General features: G+C 40.1%; 1 protein-coding gene across 1 annotated transcript in view; it reads left to right on the plus strand.

Annotated features, from left to right (window-relative positions):
• The first annotated feature begins 2,669 nt into the window (after positions 1-2,669).
• The window catches only part of MID1 (midline 1), a 149,963-nt gene continuing 136,919 nt past the window's right edge, over positions 2,670-15,713 (plus strand). The window contains exon 1 of the mRNA XM_090264870.1: positions 2,670-2,940. The gene's annotated coding sequence lies outside the window, so the exon portion shown is untranslated. The remainder of the gene's footprint in view (positions 2,941-15,713) is intronic.

A 15,713-nucleotide genomic window follows, 5' to 3' on the forward strand; every position in this document is an offset into this window, starting at 1 on the left:
TTAGTCATTTATTTTCCAAGAAATTCTTTTCCCTTTTCAATGTGGCAGTGGCAGCAGTCCGGTGTTCATGTCTCAGAGAACTTGCACATTGCATTGCATTTTCCTTTCACAAATTTGTCAACCATCTACAGCAGAGGTCCAGTGTAAGTGGCTGCGGTTGCTAAGATGAACAGGACACCTTTCTTGCCCTTGAGAGATTTATAGATTGGTAGGAAAAAGAGACCCCAGGATATAAGATTACAGGACAGCATGCCAGTGAAACAGCAGACGTGTATTATGGGTTGCTCAGGCTGGTGCTTACCATCCCCTGACTCAGCATAGCTCTTTCCAACTCTGTATTCAATGTCCTCAACTGAGGGAAAGGAGGCAGTATTTACACCCTGGAAACTGGCAGAAGCTACAACAAAATTTGGCTTTTCTTTTTCTTGAGAACTAGTTAGTAAACATTTACCAGCAGACCACTGCGTGTCTAAAAACTGCTTTATGGGCAGAGTAGAGAAGAGATTAATTTGTCCTGGGGCATTTGGTGAAACCACAAGAGTGGTGACATTTGACATTATAGGATTGTAGTGGAGTGGGCCAAAGGAGAAGAAAAGTGGGGGAAACTTTGAAAGGGCACAGTGATTGCAGGCAGCTGTCCCAGCTCATTTACCTTTGAGGTGATGACAGCTGAAGGCAAATGCAGTCGTGAGAAGCTTCTATTGATAAGGTGATAAATTGATGTGCCTTGGGATTTAAGCCCAGCGGTCTCTAATGCGGCAGCTCTGGGTAGCTCTCTGTGTCCTGGGGCTGTGGGTATACCTAGGGCAAGAATAGGTGCAGCGTATCTCAAAGTGAATCAGAGTCCTTTGGCAGTGGGATAAAATGCTGATTCCCAGACTCCTCCTCAGATCTACTGACCGGATTCCCTTGGAGCAGGAGCAGGGGTTTGGGGATCTGCATTTTTTTTAAAGATTTTATTTATTTTTAGAGTGATGGGAAGAGAAGGAGAAAGAGAGGGAGAGAAACATCAACGTGTGATTGCCTCTTGTGCCCCCAACGGGGAACCTGGCCCGCAACCCAGGCATGTGCCCTGACTGGGAATCGAACCGGCAACCCTTTGGTTTGCAGGCTGGCACTCAATCCACTGAGCCGCATCAGCCAGGGTGGGGTTTACATTTTTAACAATTGCCCCAGAAGTTTCCTTGAGTATGTATCCAAGTTTGAGAACCAGTAGTTCAAAGCTGGTAAATCAGTGGTTCTCAATGGGGCATGATTTTGCCCCCAAGGAACATTTAATAAATGATTATTATTGATTGTCATGACTATGGGGGCACTACTGACATTTAGTGGGCTGAGGCCAAGGCTGCTAAACACCCCACAACACACAGCACAGCCCCCACCACAGAGAATGACCTGACCCCAAAAGTCAGCAGTACCAAGGTGGAGAAACCCTGATCTAGGTCAGAGTGAAGGGCTCAGAAGTAAATAGGAGAAGAGAACTGAAGTCAGCCTGGGCCTCCAGGTTGGTCCTTATCTACTGAAGTGGGGGCTGGGAGGTTACTGACCTCCATGCCCAGACATTGTGCTGCCAGATTTCCATAGACTTGGGCAGAGCTCACATCTATTGAACCCAAGGAGATGACACTCCTGAAACTGATTCATTATTTGCTAAGTTGTTTCTTTTTCTCTCTCTGATACCAAAAATCTAAGATTCCTTATTGAATGATTCTCACAGAATTTTGGCCACTTCTTTGGGGAAAAACCCTGCCACTAGTGCTACACCAAGTAGCCTGTGGTGGCACTTTTTTGAAATCTGAAAGCTAGATTTGCATTGAAGTCATGTTGGCTAAGAGTTGAATAAAGTTATTGTTTATATGGAGCTAAGAAAACTTTGGAAATTCTTTTTAAGTCTGGGTTTAAGTTTCTAAGAAGTCAGCTTTCCTCCCTTTCTCACTGAAACACGTTAATAAGCCCTCCAGATCAACCCTGTAGATAAGGTGAACCATAGTGAACGACAATCCCACTTATTTCACTTACTTAAAATTTGTTCTTGACCAAACATCCGTGTTTATTTTACTAAAAACAATTTTATAAATAAAACCATGCCTCCAGCCCTCAATAGACAAAGATTCTTGTTTACTTGCTGCGTTTCAACAGGTTTGTGTGCGCATCTGTTAAGATTTGTTTTTCGTAGATGGATATATAGTTCATTTATATGGAAATAAAGCAGGTAGAACCCGCCTCTTTTGATTGCTTGTTTCAGTTAAGGTGTTCTGCCTAACAATTTCGTTTCCTCCCCTGTGTCTTTGCAAAAAGAGGACTTCGGGTGCAACATTTTCAAAGTAGGGTTGGGTCCTGAGTGTTGTACTTTCCTGCCTGAAATAATTCTGCACCTTTCAAATGCTTTCGTGTTTTCAGGGAGCTCTTAAAGGCAAGGCCTCAAAGGTCCGCAACTAGTTAAGCCTTGAGCAGACCCAGCGGTGTGAGATAAGAATAGAACTCATCTTTTACTTTTGGAGCTTTGGGCAATGTTTCCAGCTGCTTGCAGTCATTTAAATCTTGTTAGTTCTCTAATCTTCGCGGAGGCGGCCTCGCTGGCTCCCTGGATCCGCCCCTTCCTCCTGATTGGCCGGGCTCCTCCGGAGGCCCACACCACCCACCTACGACTTCTCTGAGACCCGATTTGAAATAGGAGCCAGGCGGTCCTCGCTTCCCTGCTCCCTACTTTTCATAGGCTGGGGGAGAAAAGCTTGAGAAACTTGACATTGCCTCGGGCAGAGTGCATGTAGCAACAGATCAAAGGAAAAACGGAAGAAAACGTGCTCTTTGCTGCCTGTGGATCTCGCTGAGTAGCTTTTGTCTTGCGGGTTTGGTGTTTCCCCTCTGAAGACCGCAGCGTGGGCTTCGAGGCAGCTCACTCCCTGCCGGATGGGTCATGGAATTCTAAACATGAGGCAGGTAGGCTGCAGGGGCTGCACTGGCGGGTGGAGAGGGAGGGCGAGGCTTGGGATCCCTCCGATGTTGCTCCGGAGCGCTTGCTGGATTAGCAGATGCCTGACTAAGGCGGTCTATTTGGCGTAAAGACCGGGCTGCATTTTCCTAAGGGAAACACAGAAGGAGATTTTCTGAGGTGCGCCCCTCCGCCCCTTTCATTCTCCCCTCTCCACCCCTTCCCACTTTTTCCTTTAGTGGTGATTGGTGATGTCAGGCAGTCATTGTAAAGGGCTTAAAAGCGGTTCGTAGAATATGTAAATCAACTCCAGTTTTCAGTCGCTGGAATGTATTGTGCAGGACTATCTCGAGCTTTTAGCCTCTATCCTGTGCTTTGGGTTAGAATAAAGACAACTGAATATTCTGAAAAAGAATTACACGGGGCCTCTTATCTCATTTTGCCTCCCCATTCTCAGTACTTACTGGTTTTATGGCTGAGAAGGCGAAACCAGCTCAAAATGAGTACAGACAGCCCTTCCAGAGCAATGCAGATTTGTTTTTCTGTTCTAGCAGTTCTGAAACTGTACTACTTCTGGACGTGAGAAGATAACTCTCAAAGTAGTGAAAGTAGAGAAAGGGTTTGGGGATTACTTAAATGAGTCTTTGTAAAGAATTTAAACCAGCAGCTTCTTTCATGGCTCCAGGGCATGATGATAAAATTCCTTATCAGCGCTGGCAGAGTTTTATAGCATTGCCATTAAGAAACGAAAAAAGTGGGTGTAGGAAACTAAGAACAAGGTGTAATTTACAACTCAGTCACAGTTATGGAAGGATCTTATGCCAATATTTAAATAACAAGATCAATACTCCTAAGGGGAAGACAGGACTGGTAAAAACGTGCCAGTAGGCTGGTGAGGGCTGAGAATCACCAGAAGAGTAATTGCTTTTGCCAGTTCTGAGTAAGTCTGGGTAGGAAACTTTAGCATCTTCACTTTTTCTTTAAAGTATGCTGGGCACTGGGCCACCCTGCACACTTTGGGGGAAGTGATTTACATAGGAAGCAAACTTTCCATTTAGGGACCTGGGGCCACGGATTTAGAACTTCCTGTCTCTTTCCTACAGCTTAGGGCAGTGAAGGTGAAGTGGAGCCCCCACCCAAGGGTCAGATGCAAAGACCCTCTGCCCTCTTGCCTCCTTGTTTGCTTGGTTAATTTCAGTGAGTGCAGAAAAAGACATGAGATGAGCAAGTACCCTGTGTTTACAGTGAATTGCTTTTGCCTTGCTGGCGACTGGGGCTGAGGCTCAGTTTCTTTAAGTTCTCCGCACTCCCAGTTCCACCCCATTCGTTTTATGTTGAGCAATCAGATGGGATGGGGAAAAGGAATAAGAGGCCTAAATGGAAAGGACTTAAAAGGAAAATGAATGAATAACATTTTTAACAAAGGTCCTTGGCTGGAACAAAGAAGTCACTTGATCCTGTGTGGAACCACCTGTCCTCTCCTCAACGGTGTCTGAGCTTAATTTTCAGAATCCCTGTTCCCACACAGTTCCTCTGGAGCAGTGCACTCCCTGTGCCTCAGGCCAAAGGCATGCTGTCCGGAGCTTGGCATGATTTTCACCATGCTTAGCTCCTTGTGGCATTCACATGAATTGGAATCTAGCCCAGTATTGAAGTGCTAAGGGTACATATGTAGTAACTTCTCAGTTATTTAATGAATGGTTAGCTTTTTATCCCACAACTCTGTGTATCTAAGGAATTTTTTTTGGTTTATTAGTACTTGGAAAGAGAGTGGGGTGCAGTAGGATATACAAGAAGAAGAAGGAAGAGAGGGGGAAAGTCATTACTCACCCAAAGAGTCAGGCAGTGCAGCGTTTCAGAAATCTAACACATTGTTCCAAAAACAGAACAAGAATATAGAGGGGGCGATATGGTGGCATTATTGGCGTGGATTAATCCTAACTTGACTTGCATTTCTCTTGGGGCACAACTGACTGTTGCATCCAGGCAGGGTGGATCACACCTACCAGCCAATTCCTCAGCTCAGCCCTGCAGCCCCACTGGACTCGCAGGGTTAACTCTCAAATGGGTCCCTGTGTCATCAGCTCAGCAGTGAAATCCAATCTCTTCGCTGAGGAGTGATCGGTCCCTAGAGCTGCGCAAATGCTGAACAATGGTGTGGTAGCCGAGCCCCTTGCACTGACTACCACCCTGCACTGACTGGCCACAGTGGGTAGCCAGAAATCACCAGCAGAATTAGAAAATTGCTTGACTGGTGATGAGATTCAAAGGGGTTTTACCTTCTGCCAAGCTAGCAGAAAACAAGTGGTGTAGAGGAATAATCTTTGCACATTCCCAAGGTCATGCTGAGTTAGGCCAAAAGAAAGTATAAACCTGACTTGCCCTTTTCAGGAAGTAATTTTAAAGTGTCTGCCAACCCATTTCTGTACTCTGATCGTAAGTGGGAAACTTTCCTGAAACTTCCTTGAGAAGGAATTGCCATGTTCCCAGGCAAAAGGAAAGGCACAGCCACCTGTTCTAGAACCCCAGCCAAAAACAACAGGTTTGCCTGTGGCATTCTTACAACTGCAAATATCCTCTCCAAATAGCACACCCACCCATTGTCCGTACACATGAGAAGAACAAATAATTCTTTCTCGATCTGGAAAAAAAAAAATCAGATTCTCCAGACAAAATGCCTACTAGACACATTTTGTGTTTTTAATATCCTGATGACTTTAGAAACTACGCCAAGAGAAGAAGGTGTGCAGCCCATTTCTAATGGACTAAAACAAATCACTGCAGTCACCTTACAGTGTGAAAGGAAAAAGAGAGTAGTTAGCCAATGCTTTAAGCAGCTGCTAAATTCTTGCAAGGACAGGATGGTGCCATTATAAGGAAGCTATGACTTAGTTTGATTAACCTGTTTTGCATTCTTTAGATTGAAATTAAAATGCCCAAGGACATCTGGTTTAATAATGAATGTCTTTGTATTAATCTTTCCTTTGAGGATTAGAAAGCCCTTTACAAACACGATCTATTTATTCTGTGCCACATCCCCAGGAGAAAACGAGGTGGCAATTTGATCCTCATTGAACAAATGGCGAGGTGAAGTCAGAGAAAGGTGAAGTAGAAAGATACACAGCAAGTTCGGTGCAAGTCTGAAGTTGCATACTACCCACCCCCAAAAACAAACTGCCTGTGTAGCCTTCGAATCACCAGTGATAGTCTAGGGATTCAAACAGAACTCTCCTGCATGTCCTTTTCCTTACTCTGTAACCAACCTGTAGTGTCCCGAAGTATATTTTATGGTTTGCTGCATTTGAAAGGCAAGGCTGTAAAAGTTTAAAAGGCATTTCTGTTCTCATTTGTCCCAGCACTGAGATCAGGCAGCTTTTATGACATCAAATAGAAAGATACCATAACTAGCCGGAATTTCAAATATGTATCTGAGAAATGTTCCCTTTCAGCAGATGTTTTAAGTTTTTGCACACGGTGTGGAGGTCCAGTATCTTTAACACACATTAGAATTTCCATTTCTTCCCTGCTGTCTCTCCTTTGCAGGGAATGTTATAACCGTAAGACTTACTGTTGGATTAATGATCTTTATTGGTTGATTTGAAATATTTTTTTGAGTTGTCCCTTTCTGGCCATCTGCTATGACCTGCATTAGTAGCTTGCTTGGCTGTGGACCACATAGGCTGCAAGCAAATCCAGTAATTGGTAGTTGCATGTGATTCACAGACATTCCAGTAAGTTTTAGTGCTGAGCGTGTATGTAGATGTCTCCTGGCTTTGATCCCTTGTGTGGTAAATAGACATCCAAGGTAGCTATGGCAACCTGGGCTGTGCATTGGTGAAGGAAGGGAAAGGATTTGGTCACTGGACAAAGAGTCAGTTTTTAAAATTAGAAAAAGGTGGAGCTGATCAGGACATTTTAAAATCCACATTATTTGAGGATTCCAGTTGATCTGAATCATTTGTTTTTCTTGATAGACAAAAAGAATCAATGACTAAGTATAACCAGAGTATTTTGCAGATGTAACTTAAATGCTTTTTAATCAAGTGGTTGCTGCTTTCAAAAAGCAACTTATGAAATGAAAGGGCAGTCCAGCATATTATATTAGTATCCCTATTGTACTTAGTGTGAATGTTTGCATTTTCAGAACTTGGTGGAATTTTAAAAAGAGACTACAGTCTGACTGGTCGGTGTGTATTTCAGTTATCCACCTGCAGAGGTCAGGCTTGAAGTGTCTATAATGGAAGGCCAGGCGGTGGACTCTGCTCCTGGGAGGCATCAGAGTCAGAGAGAATTGCTCTGATTATTTGGAACAATTAGTTAGTGATTCTTTAATCTTGTGACCAAAGCCACGATGAAAAGGAGTTCATTCAAGGGAGAGAATATCAAATACTCTGTGATTAAAGAAGGGTCTACAGAGCCAGGTCAAATTGGAATCTAATCTCCATTTAGACGTGGGACAGTTTATTAACATGATTCTTTCTGGCTCATTATCAACTTTTATTTCACATGAAACTAGAAGGTTTTTGCCCAGTTTTATGAACTGGCATGCTCTAGAAATTTCATTAAACGAAAAGCCAAAATATTAGGAACCCTTCCAAATTCACAAGATATTTTTTCCTCCAGAGGAAAATATTCCATGGACACAGATCAGGATGGTTAACAGCCTGTAGGAAGTCAAGTTAGTATTAAGGAGCTCAGAAAACTGAAATACTGAAAAAAAAAAAAAATACAGGTGATTTTCCTAAAAACAAAAACAACAACAAAAACCCTAAGAACTTATCTACTTTGTGCTATAAAACAGAAGTTCTAGGTAAAAAAGGCAAAAATAAAATGAGAGACGTGCTGATTATTTATAGTACAAATGGCTTTGAAAGTTTTGTATATAGTCAACTGTTGATGATGAGTGTAATGCAAAGGTTCTCCTTCGTTTCTTTTATCATTCAAGGATTAATATATTCATTAGTTCATTCAATAAAGCTACTTTAACTGATTATTATCATTTAGCCAGACCACTTACAGGCTACAAACATGATTTTGGTATGGTTGCTCCCCTGAAAAACAGAAGATCTAGTGTATAGTTTACTCTACCAATAGCACAGTGTAAGTTATTCATGGGAAGAGTGCCAACTTATTAATAGCTATATTTGTATGAATTAGAGTCTGCTTAATAAATTGATCATAGCCAAAACTTTGCTGAACTAAGGATACTTGAGAAAGTATTTGTAATTGTGAAATTTGGTTGATTTTAACCACATTAATTTGTACAAATTTATGAATTCCCAGTTGAAATAAATTTATCATAATTACTAAATAGTAATTTAAATAATTTTTCTTAATAGAGAAAAATTACTCATAAAAAGTCTCTTATCTAAGTATGCTTTCTGCTCTACGAGTTTGTTGTTTGAAAGCCAGAACATTTTCCAATGAGAAATGATGCCATGGTTTAAGATGATCCCAAAACACTATTTGAAAAAATAACCAATTTTATTAATGTCAGGTTCATTTCTGAGTTTTGAGTCCATGCCTCCATGTTCTACAAAATGGAACATAGAAGGAGAGAGAGTTGTCATACTTTTGGTAGTAGGCCAGTCTTGGCAATATTTGAAATGAGAAAAGTTTGCAGTAGTTTTCACCTTTCACTCACCATTCTTCTAATATCCTCTGGGTCTTACTGGGATGTCTCTCCCAGTCCTAACTTAATATACAGTGAATTGGGTTTTTGTAATTGTCCATTTTCCTGCCCTTTTCCTCCCCCAGCTCCAAACCATACTCCTATTTCCTCTAGACAACCCGATGTTGAGAGAGAAGCAATATGGATGAGCTAAAGCTCGTGACTCTTAGCCCTTTAACCCTCAGGATGAATCTTTAATTGGGAAAATAGCAGGCAAGATAGATCCTGAAGCTGCAAAAATCAGGATTGCCCTTTTAGGGACATTATTTGTGGGCAAGGTCGTGCCTTTGGCAGGCAGCACTTGCTGGTGTGTCTGCCAGTGGGGTCAGACCTGTTCACTTGTTTTTTGTTTCTCAGCATCCTGCCTGAACTTCTGGGTTCACTGGGGTCTTTTTGAGTGACAGCCAGAGAACCACAGGGGGCTGGCCATGTGAGGGGAGTGATGGCATTTGAGGGTTTGTGCTGTTTGTAAGTATACTCTTTGTAAGATGAACATTGTCTATTTGGATTAGAATACATGGAAAGGAAATAGCTGGAGCCTCCTCCTTTACACACAAGTAATTGAAATGATGTATGCATTTCCAGTTAACCATTTGCCTATCTTGGGACTGAGTTACTCAAGAACAAGATTTACATCTTAATTACCTTTAAATCCCCATGTCCAACCACAGTGCCTGGCACACAGTAAACATCATTAAGTATTTTACAGGTACATGCTGGATTAACTTTAGCAGGAAAGAAAATGGAAGGTGCTTCTTATGATTAGAAGGGATATGAGGAAGAAAGGTCATTTGAAAGGTTGAAAGAATAGCAAGGACTAAATAAATTGAAATTAGAAAAAATTAAAATGTGTTGTCATTGCTTAACCATCTAGTCTATTTGATTGTGTTCTGGGTGAGGACAAAATCCAGAACATGGCAGGCAGCTTGGCTTATACACCTCATGATGTGGCTACAGAAATGATTAAGAAATGGGACATGCCTTCCAGTAGCCCAAAGCCTTAAAGCAAAGATAGAATCGGTTGTTTACTCTTATTGAGCCCAACCTGATGTTTTGGGCCTTTGACCCATGTGCAATTGGTTTATTTTGCCAGGCGAGGGGCATGCCTAAGGTCACTCAGCAACTAAGAGATTGTTTCTAGAAGACTGAAGTCTTCCACTCTACTCCATGCATATGGCGGCCACATTTTCTGCAGTAAAATTCAAGACATATGCTGGACAAAACATTTTCACTGCTTCCGGGTGTGACAGATCATCTGAGAGTCATGGTCAAAATAATGAAATAAAAATTTCTGAGACACTTAATCATTTATGGTGACAATAGGACTAATACATTTTCAAAGGGTCCATGAGTTAGACTATATTATCTGTCACATGTCAAGCTGTGGAGTGTGGTTTCAGTTGTATGTATTTTGAAGTGGTCTTCTCCAAACAATTAAGAGGGAAGGAGCTGTTTGTGGACAAATAGAATTCATCGAATGCCCTGCTGAGTTACCAATAACAGGATGAATGGGCAGTTAATGCAATCATTCAATGGAAGACATCACCAAATATTAGAAATGTACTCATTTGTACCAGATCATGTCTTCTATAGGAGATGCATTAACAATTCAGATAGAGTACTACTTGAAAGTTTAGTATTTGTACGCTGAAATTTTACCACAAAAGAAGGCTTTACTTTCTGACAGGGAGCAAAGGTGTGAGCAAGTTTGCATCTAGAACCTGAGTCTTCTACGCTCCACATCATATTCTCTTTTGACTGTACTATATACCTTCTAGTAAGATATAATTTGGATGTTTTGGGGTTACATGTTAATTTAATGTGCTAATAAATTTTGACAGTTTGAATGGATTGATGGTTTATAATGAGACAGGAATCAGGAAAGATTGATCACCTTTAGGAGAAAATATCATCTGAAAAATCCAAGTAGCCTAGTAGTCTTATACTTGGGTTTTGTGCTTCTTTTGTCTATATATTCTTTGCTCTGATTTTAGACAAGTGTGAAAATGTCAGAGAGTAAAAACTAGGAGGATTATGTTTCTACAGGAGAAATTTTAAGGAGATGAGTACTTTTTTCTACGGATTAATCAGCTGTGTTTTCTGGAATAGTGCAGGAAAGTTAAATGGAACAAATGGAAGAAGAAAGTGTGAGTCATTTTAGTCAACACCTGGGGAAAACAGAATAGAAAAACTGGCTGTTTGGTGAATGACCCAGTTGAGTTTTTTCATTTTTCAATTGTTTAATTTAAAGTGGATTTCTAAAAAGATATTGATATGCTTTTTCCCTTTTTATATGGCTCTGTGTGAAGGAAGGAAAAAGTGTCATGCTAAATGATTGAGATGGGAATGGCTTTCTGAATAGAGAAAGACATGATAGTAGACTATTAAATAATGAATATTTATTGCTTAATTTTTTTCAGCCCAGAAGAAACACTTTCTGAATATTTTTAACATTTCTCCTTTCTAACATTTCAGCTGTCAGAATTGAATGATTCACATGTAAACTACATTGTTTTGGTTTAACTAACAAAGAAAGTGATAAGACATAAATTGTTTGTGACAGCCCCGAACATTGATAACAGAAGACATTAATGCCTGCAGACATAGCCTACATGGTAAAATTCTGGGAGCAAAAATGCTTATTATGTTAGGCCAACATGCTTTGACCTAGTTCTGCTTTTCTGCTTGGAAATTATGTCAGTATTAGTTACATCATCCCCAGGGATGAGCAATTTCACATTCTTGTTTATTTCAGCATCATTTTATTAGCTTTGTATATTTAGTTCTGACCTCCATGAAGCCAAACTAATTTTCATTGACTTGCCCTTCCATTTTGAAATGTCTTCTGCATGATAGAGACAATTTTATGTATTAACAAAGTAATCTAAGATCCAGTCTTCAAAGACATTCATTTTTTAAAAAATTGGGAGCCACTGCCCTCCTGAAGGCTCCAAGAGGCCAGCCAGTTTTCTGCTGTTCAGAATTGGTCTTCCTTTCTTTGTCTTATGGGGATGGAATAGATTACTGTGTCTAAGACTGCCATAGTTGAAAAAAACAAAATGTGACAGAGAGGTTGATGGGACGTCTCCCAGCTCATCATCCTTAAGTTTGCCCATTGCATATTTCTGCTTTATTTATCCAGTAGAAACTGACCCACATATTTTTCCTATTTAATATTTTTATTGAATAATTTTCAAAATGAATTGTTTCCTCAGTTGATCTCAAACACTTTTTTGGCCACTTAATACTTTATGTCACCAGGGAAAAGAACCATTTAATTCTTTCATACATTTATGAATTCAAATCTTCAAAGAGTGTGAGTTCTTCCAGTGATCAACTTACATCAGATTTACAAGTATAATTTGCTACTAAAAGACTTTGTATGGTGTTTGGTGCACATGTTTGAACATTTCTTATTAACAAATATAATCAGGCAGAAGCCCACAGAATTTGTATTTATGGTTCCTCTTCAAAAATTGACCATTTGCTCTTGTTTTCTAACTAAATCCCTTTGTTGTTAGCTACTTTTCCAATCCCATGTCTGAATGCAGAAAACCTAAGGAGGGAGTGTGTCCTTCAAAACACTACTAAACCAACTGAATTTTAACCAGGTAAATTATTGATTAGCTGTGGATCATTTTAACAAACAGTAAGGAAGTAATTAGGATAGGCACAAGTCCTGTGATCCTAGGAGGCTTCAAATGTTTGAGTCAACTCAGTATTGTATTCTATGTCTGATCCTTATCTAACTTGAATACTAGTATCCTGGAAAAAAAAATTTTTTTTAGAGGATTTCTGGAATCCCTAATTGGTTATAAACATTGTCAAGTCTAAGTTGCCCAAAGTTGTGAAATATACTCTACGCCTCCTGTAGTGATATACATTTATAGGTATTGACAGCAGACTCCCAGAAATGTTTATGATTTTTATAGGAAAATACAAATACAGTTCCTTTATCTTACATAGAGAGTGGCCTTCCATATACACTATTTGCAACCTATCTTTCCACTTTACAATATATCCAGGAGATCTTTCCATAACAGTACACAGAACTTCATCCCTCCTTTAACAAAAAACAACTGCATAACATTCCATTGTGAGACTGTACCACAGTGTATTTGACCCTTTCCCTACTGCTCACCTGGGTCGTGTGCAATTTTTTGTCATTAAAACAATATGCATAGAAAAGCCTTGTGCATTCATCAGTTTATGTGAGGCAGGTGTGTCTGTATTATAAATCCCAGAAGTGGGATTGCTGGGTCAAAGGGTGCATGCAGTTCCTAATTTTGATGAATAAGTAAAATTGCCTACCCAGTGAGTGCTTCCCCAGAACCTGCCCAAGAGTGCATTGTCCAACTTGTACATCTTTTGCTTACTAATAAATGAAAAAAAGTATCACTGCATAGCTGTGCATTTCTCTTCTAAGTGATGTTGAGCATGTTTGCACATATTTAAAGACCATTTATATTTCTTGTGCAGTGTCTGCTCACATCCTCTTTTTCGAGTTGTTCTTGATATTCATTTTTAGACCATCTTTATAATCATTCACCAGAATGCTATATCTTGTTGACTGTCCCCAAGTATGTTGCCAATAATCCAAAGGGGACTCCTATAGTAATATAGCTAATTCTAAAAATTTTATATGAATGGAAGTGGAGCTGTTTCACAGCAGACATTCATGTAAGAGTCTGGATGTCTAGGTCTGTTTATTGCTTTCTAATGTACTCTTTAGCCAGTGAATATCAGGGGCCTGGGCTTTATAAAGCAAAAATAACCTCTAAAGTGTTGAAAGTTTGCTCCTGAGGGTCTAATCCTGGGAGGATGCAAACTAGTAGTACTCAGTTTGTTGGAATTGTGACCATTTTCCAAGGAAATAAAAGGTTCCACTTAAAATACTCAAGACCCTGGAAAATTCTTTAAGGAAATTGTATCTACTTTTCCTCTCAGAAAGCAATTGTCGGGGTGCACCATCTATAAGAATAATTTTAATATTTCTGCACATTTGTGTGATTCTGGGGAGAACAGTTGCATGGGTCTGAGGTTTCAATGTATGTTCTTTCTTTTAATAACGAAAATCATTTAATTTTATAAATGTTCACAACAAGTACTTATCATTTTATGGGACTAATCCAACTATTTCACCATGTGTGATTCCCCTGTAAAATGAAAACAATAGTCATAGCACCTGTATTATGAAGTTAAGAAGATTCAGTGAGTTAGTATTTGTCTACCACTTGGAATAGCACCATTTACAGAATAAGTTCTGTGTTAGTGTGTGTTATAGATTGGTGGTTAACAAGAATTGTGAAGGATATGAGATTTTACCCTACTTGCAAGCCAACAATTTGGCCTGTCACAGTTTCTTGGATTTTGGCAGAAGACATTAGACCCCTGGGTCAGAAACAAGGGACTTAGTCCCTCACAGCACAGCAAGTACCATGAGCTTTGTATTCACACTGGTTCTCTTTGCCTTCCAAGTCCCACAGGGCAGCACAGGTAGATGTTGTTCAGGTGGTGGGTTTGCCTCATAGGTATAGATCCTGAGCTTAGGGAACCTGAATCTCTTAAAATGAACAGTAAACACACCCTCCCATCGCTCTGGGGAGGAAGCTACTATCTCTGTCTCTATCTTCAAAGACTATTCACTAGACAAAAATCCTTGAAAGGGTGGTCTGGAACAAAGGCTTCCATCGCCTCTGCCTGCAAGATGTGCAAAGTAGCAGGAATGCATGGAGAATTTACTCCCAATAGTAGTGGTCCAGTGAAGTGCCTTTCAACCTTTGCTCCTCAGAGCCTCAGGAGTTCCACAGAGGAGAACTGCATGGGGCAGGAGGAGAGTGATTTTGGGCAGACACAGGAAGAGGGAAGAGAGAGGGGGCAAGAGCCATCTTCCACTGCCCTGCCATTTCCATAAGAAGAGCTGGGTGTTTTATTCTGTTTTTTGGCTCTTCCAAAATATTGAGCTCCTGAGTAAGATTTCATTTGAGCAAAAGCATCTTTCTTTAAGAAAAAAATGAAAATACCAGGCCTGGTACAGTGGTGTTTTACATTATTTTGACAGTGGTAAAATTACTGTTTAGTTAAGAGAATTATTTCAGGCAGTAGATTTGAAAGCATTATATCAGAGACCCCTTGGGTAAGGATGCTAGTGACTCACTTCCTAGCTCTGTGACCTTGGGTTGATTCCTTAAACTCTCCAAGTTTTCTTACTCATAAAATGTAAATGCTATCACCAACTCATAGGGTTTATATAATGATTAAATGAAGAACTACATGTAAAAATGAAACATAAAGCACTTCACAGAATATTTGTTATATATCAGGCATTAAGAAATGAACGACACAAACAAACGAACAAAACTGAACCAGAGGCATGTAAACAAGGAACAGACTAATAGTTTCCAAGGGGGAGAGGAGGAGGGAGAGAAGAGGAGTAAGTAGGCGAAGGGCTTAGTAAAGGAACGTGTATAAATGACCCACAGACATGGACAACGAGGTGGGGATTGACTGTGGGAGAAGGAGTGCGCTGGGTGCAGAGGAGCAATGAGGGGAAAAGTGGTTCAGCTGTAATAGAAAAACAATAAATAAACCAAAAAATTTTTAAAAAATGTTAGGTTACCTTCTCTTTTTCTGGAAACAAGGTTTCAGAGAAGCTGGGCTTTATGGACATTTTCACTTGTTAGCCTCTGAATGAATACAGCCCCCCCCCCCACACATAGTCAATGAATATCTACACACACGTACACACAGTGGGTGTAATGATCTGAAGTCATCTCTTCAAGCGGATATCTATGTGTGCGTTTGTCCACATGCATGCACAAATGCATATATGTTTGCATGTACATATAAAAATATCCCTGTAAAGTATAAGAAAACTATAACTTATTAATAAAAGTATACCTTTGTATGATGACAAAGTCTCCTAGTATGCTAAAACAAGACCAAATCTCATTAATGGACATGATCACTCATCGTTAGTTTTCATGTGTTAAAGAAAAAAGTTATTCTGATACTTGACACCTCAAAAAATAAAATGGAGTTGCCTTATGACCCAGTGAGTGATTCTACTTCTGGGAATATATCTGAAGAAACACAAAACACTAATTTAAA

This window comes from Furipterus horrens, unplaced genomic scaffold (assembly GCF_987537825.1).
Source record: "Furipterus horrens unplaced genomic scaffold, mFurHor1.1.pri manual_scaffold_17, whole genome shotgun sequence".
NCBI lineage: Eukaryota > Metazoa > Chordata > Mammalia > Chiroptera > Furipteridae > Furipterus > Furipterus horrens.